Here is a 5,521-nt window from a genome sequence, read left to right on the forward strand (position 1 = left end):
CTAGCTAGGCCAAGTGCGAGCTGGGATGAGGAGCCCTGGATCCTTCATGTAGATGGCTCCTCGAACAAATAGGGCAGCGGGGCCAGAATAGTCCTGCACGGCCCAAGTGACACGAAACTAGAGTACGCGCTACGCTTCAAGTTCGTGGCGTCTAACAATGTAGCGGAGTACGAGAAGTTGCTAGCTGGACTAGCCTTAGCCAGAGAAGTAAGAGCCAAGCACATCGTGATCTGCTGCGACTCCCAGCTCATGGTTAACTAGGTCATTAGCGAGTATGAAGCTCACGAACCGACCATGGTAGCCTACTTAACCAAAGTCAGAGAAGCCCTGCCCAACTTCCAGTCACACTTTATTAGACAAATCCCTAGGTCAAAGAATGCTGAGGCCGATGCCCTGTCCAGGTAAGCCAGCACCAGCGACATTACCATGAGAACCGTGTACATAGAGGACCTGTCTCGGCACAGCATTCTCAGGGGGGCAGGGGAGGTCGCTCCCGTTGTTCAAGCAGAGCCGAGCTGGATTGACCCGCTCGCGAGCTTCTTGCTACACGGGACCCTTCCTGCAAACCGCAATGCAACTAGAAGGGTGCAGCGCTAGGCAACCAAAAATGTCATGATAGACGAACAAATATACCGGAGATCTTACACGCTCCCCTACTTACGTTGCTTGCGACCTACCAAAACCAAGCTCGTACTCCGCGACACCCATGAGGGTCTATGCGGTGGGCACTTGGGGGGCAGGGCCCTCGCCCAAAAGGCACTCCGACAAGGGTATTATTGGCCAACAGTGAAGGCAGACGCTATTGAGCTCGTCAAGAAATGTGACAAATGCCAGAGACATGCCAATATTCACCACCAACCCGCTGCCGACCTCAAGTATCTTACCAGCCCGTGGCCGTTCGCCCAGTGTGCTCTCTTCAGTAAGCCGGGCGATTTGAGCCTCCTCGTCGTGGACGAGTAGCTCCTGAGAATCACTCCCCTTGCGGGTGTGGTGGAGCTCTGATTGGTGGCCCGCTGGTCGACGGCGTCACCACGGTGGATGCGCGTCTGGAGAGCCATGGCATGGATGGCAGAGTTCACCTATCGATGGAAAAGAAGATCAGAAGACAGCAGAAAAGGGCAAAACAAGAGAGAAAAAGGGAAAAAGGTCACTTACCACCATGCAATGCGCAGAGGCGAACGCAGAGAGATCCCAAGGCTCCATGTTTCCCCATTGAGCGATCTCGTCATTAGTGATTGCCTTCCGACTCCTCCGATGAGCTACCAGATAATCATTTTTCCCTTCCTAGTTTCCCACTGGGAACTGGGGGTAAGGACGGGGCTGAAGAGGGTTACAAGGGGCCTCCCCCGATTGAGGGAGCTCGTTTCCCCTAGGGTTAATCCCACTAGCCCCCTTAGGAGGGGGCATCGGAACCTCGGGCGAAGGAGAGGGTAGGACCGACTCGGTAGACCCGAACTCAGTACTCCCCGAAGGAGGGGTTTGGTCAGGGCGTGTCCTCTTCGCATGGCGCCTCTGACTGCTCGAGAGAAGGCGGCGTGAATTGGCACTGGACATGATGGCTGCCAAAACACCACAAGGTATTAATCCGACAAGAAACAAAATACACATGCACAATAGTCACAAGGCACTACGCGACCTAAAAGGCCGACCTACCCGGACTCAAGCCTGCCTGCACGAGCTTCTCCTCGGTCAAGTAGTCCGAGCAAAGGAAGCCTACCGATGCCCAGGACAGCATCGTTTTCCGAGTCTCAGGGTCCAGCTCGGCACCGGGGTCCTGGATGGCACCCCTCCAAGTAGTGGGGAAGGGCCACCCCTCGGGGTTACGGACCACAAAGTAGTCCCGCTTCCAGGCGGGAATCTTATTCAGTAGCTCGTACAAGAGCTTATAGCCGCGACGGGGAGAGAGGTAATAAAAGCGCCTCTCCGGAGGAACCCCAGGAGCAGCGTTTTTTATACAAAGGATAGAGACAAAAATATCAAGGTCTAAAGGAAGGCAGTACTCGTAACACATGGATATAGTCCCAACCATGTTTCGAATGGCACTGGGATGAAGCTGGTCAGTGGTGACGCTGAAGTGATTTAACACCTCCACTATCAAGGGGTGCAGGGGGAGACGCAAGCCAGCCTCGAGTTGTTCCTGAAAGATTACTATGCCATTGGGACCATGCTCCCAGGGGAAGTTGCCACTAGGGAGGCTGTAAACTAGGTCCCCAGGGAGGCGAAAGTAGCAGATTAGAGACCTGAGTCTCTCCGCTGCCATTAAGGAAGGGCCAAAGGTATTAGGCTCCCTCCCCCTAGAAGTAGACGCCATGCCGCTAGAGGCCTCCCGAGCCTCCGGGATCTGCTCCCAGGAACCTCCTGAGCTCGAGGGTGCATCATCATCCTGGCTATCGCCCCTATGATAGGTATGGTATGGGTACCTAGACATGGCTGACAGCGATTGGAACACAACAGAGTAGACGGAACGGAGCAGACTGAGGAACTCGGGTAAACTAGGTGAAGTGTGCGACCTCAGGATCCAAAGGTAGCAAGATGGCGTGAGAGAAAATAGGGCCCAAGGGGGCCCCCTATTTATAGTCTCCACCCCTTTCAAATTGACGGCCCGGATCAAAACAAGATCCAACGGTCTGCGGGCCCCCTGACCGCACGACTTCTAAAAACCAAAGGCAATTGGCGGCACGTCTTTCATAGTTAAGGTAGACGCAGCCGCACGACGTTCGGAGTAAAAAGCCACCTCGGCACATTTTTGGAATCCGAAAAATCAGGAATGTCAGAAAATTTCTTGATTCTTGCAAATGCATTTAATGAGGGCAGTCAATCAAGTTTGAATTTCGGTCAAATCAATCCATCGCACTTCATAAACTCCCCGCGCTAAGGCGGTACTCTTAGCTCGAGGAGTGGGGGCAATTGATGAAGGATGATTTGACCCAACCTATGAAACGGTGACACGTAGACACTGACTCAGCATAAGCGATAGCTTAGCATTGTGGCCTAGTACAACCAATGGGCCCATAAAGCAGCTCGCTACATCGTAGCGTGCAAAAGGAGGAGCTCGCCACAACGCGAGCTTCGGGTTCCCCGAGCTACCTCTAAAGGGATATTCCGAGACAACTTTAGCTTGCGAGCTAAGAAAACCAGCTCGCCCGAGCTCCCAAGCAAACAAGTCATCCCGAGGACCAATTCTACTAAGGGTACTCCTGAAGTATTCCGAGCTCGCTACAATGTAGCTCGCGAATGGGCCGTACGAGCATTCCTCAAGAAGCTTCTATCTGACAGGCCATACCGATCAGACTGCGCCACGTCCCTTACTAACGGTGCAGTCCCTGTCCTTTCGACAGTCTGCACCCACGTCTCTCAGCAGGCAGAGGCGTGCTTGTCACTTTGGAGACGTGTCACTCACCCGGGCGAGGAGTACGTCACAATGGCCACCTGCGCAGCCCTGGCAGGTAATGGCTGTGGCAGGGGCCCAATGGCAGTTATGCCCGATCTCACAAGAGCGCCCCTATAAAAGCCTTCAGGGCAGAAGAGAAGCTTCTTCTTGAGACCTCTAATCTCTCGAGTATAGTGATAAAGCACGACCTACCCTCTTAGCTACCGACTCTTCTTTTCCTTCTTTCTTGCATTCTAACTTAAGCATCGGAGTATTCCCACTGGGTAAAATTCCCGAGAATCCTTCCTTTCATCTTCTCAGGTGTCATCCGTCGCCAACAAGGAGCCAGTCAGCAGCTAGTTAGGAGTACCCGGATCGTGCCACATCAGCATGTACCTCAGGTCTCACCTTATCAGCTGAGACAAGCCACTCCAACCAACTTGGCGACACATCAGTGTCAGCCTTGGCAGGATAAATCTCCCCAGATCTATCCAACGGCTGTGAAGATTCTAAACTAACATGAGTCTCATATGTGTCCAATTTAAGGGTATTACACAGAAACACACCATACACTGTCTAACAATTTACACTGTTACCTGATGCAAAATTTGCACTTTTTTGTCCCATTGTCATAATAGTGCAGTTGCGTCTGAAAAATTGTTGCAAAGACGAGTGCGCTGATCTTCCCTATTTTTTCCTTTAAAACAAACGTAGCTTTAGTGCACAATGGCTCTAAGTACAACGTTTTAAAAAACGACCCAGAAACGGAAACATTTTGGGCACCGGTTTTCGGGTCAATGGTCTGACCGTCCGGTTCGAACGGATGGTCCGTTCTGATGTCAAAATTAAAAAAATATATAAAAAATAAAAAAAATGGTCAAGAACCGTTGAATAGGTCAACGGTTTTTGACCAGATTCCGGGTTTTAGGCAAAATAGAATCGGTTGCCTGGACAAGAACTACAATGTCAGTTGATAGTTACACATCCACACAGGAAAAAAGATTCTCAATGTTCTAAAAATGGACTGACCAAACTGCCATAATAATTTAAATTAACATATAAATGTTATTTTATTGAGTTCTGACCCCAACCTGTTTGAATTTGGAATATATTGATACATCTGAGGATTCTACCAAGTCTGTTCAGCTGATTTGAAGCACTCTGCACTCCCCATAAACTATTCAAAGAGGTTGAAGGGGACAGCCCTTCTATGGGAGAGTATAGTTCAGCTGAAGATTCGATTTACCTGTCCATGTTGGGCTCACCTTTAAAAGCCAGAAGCTGCCACTGCGCTTCACCCTTCCCAAACATTAGTTCGTGTTTGTTGAAAACTATGAAAAGCACAAATGGTTTGTGGTTAATGGTTAATGGTTGAAAACATTAGTTCGGGTTGTTTCTTGATGCAATGCTGCTTTAGTTGTTGGCTATCGGGTTCCTTATAACGGTGTCGTGGTGTAGTTGGTTATCACGTCAGTCTAACACACTGAAAGTCTCCGGTTCGAGTCCGGGTGACGCCACTGTTGCGGGTATAGCTCAGTTGGGAGAGCGTCAGACTGAAGATCTGAAGGTCGCGTGTTCGATCCACACTCACCGCATCATCATCTTTTATATATTCTTTTCGATCAATTTGGTTTTCGGGTCAGCAGATAGCAGAGTCTCGTCGGAAGCATCGAATCATCCTTGGTTTCCCCGGTTTCAGTTGAAGCCTCTCAAAACCATGACAAGCAAAGGGCAATGCTTCAGGGGACTGGTTGGCAAGCAAAGGATAAGCTCATGAAGACGTCACCCTTACAAGCTTCCCATGGGAGCTAAGCTTTCTTGTTTTTCTTGATGCAGTACTGGATCGGGTCATGCCCCGCTGGTGCTAAAATTTCCCTTACGTTATTAAAAAGAACCTTGTGATTTCTAATGCAAAAGAAAAGAATTGATCCATTTTATGAAGTCCAAATACTCCACAATGAATCCTAACAAGGTAAAAAAAATTTAATAAAAAGATAGAAATAGGGCTCCTTCACAGAAAATGATTAAAAAATAATAAAAATGAAAATATAGCAACGAAAAGTAAAAAGTGTGAATAAATAGGTAAAAAAAATATTATTAGAATAGGAAAAAGGAAATATAATAAAATAAATAAATAAATAATTTCTTTTG

At 49.0% G+C, this 5,521-nt stretch overlaps 2 non-coding genes across 2 annotated transcripts; both read left to right on the plus strand.

The window, feature by feature from the left end:
• The first annotated feature begins 4,813 nt into the window (after positions 1-4,813).
• On the plus strand, positions 4,814-4,887 carry TRNAV-AAC (transfer RNA valine (anticodon AAC)). The gene has a single exon. It is a non-coding gene; the product is annotated as a tRNA-Val (tRNA).
• Positions 4,888-4,892: 5 nt separating this feature from the next.
• On the plus strand, positions 4,893-4,965 carry TRNAF-GAA (transfer RNA phenylalanine (anticodon GAA)). The gene has a single exon. It is a non-coding gene; the product is annotated as a tRNA-Phe (tRNA).
• Positions 4,966-5,521: the final 556 nt, after the last annotated feature.

The sequence above is a fragment of the Nelumbo nucifera genome, chromosome 2 (genome assembly GCF_055504915.1).
Source record: "Nelumbo nucifera cultivar China Antique chromosome 2, China Antique-T2T, whole genome shotgun sequence".
NCBI classification, from domain to species: domain Eukaryota; kingdom Viridiplantae; phylum Streptophyta; class Magnoliopsida; order Proteales; family Nelumbonaceae; genus Nelumbo; species Nelumbo nucifera.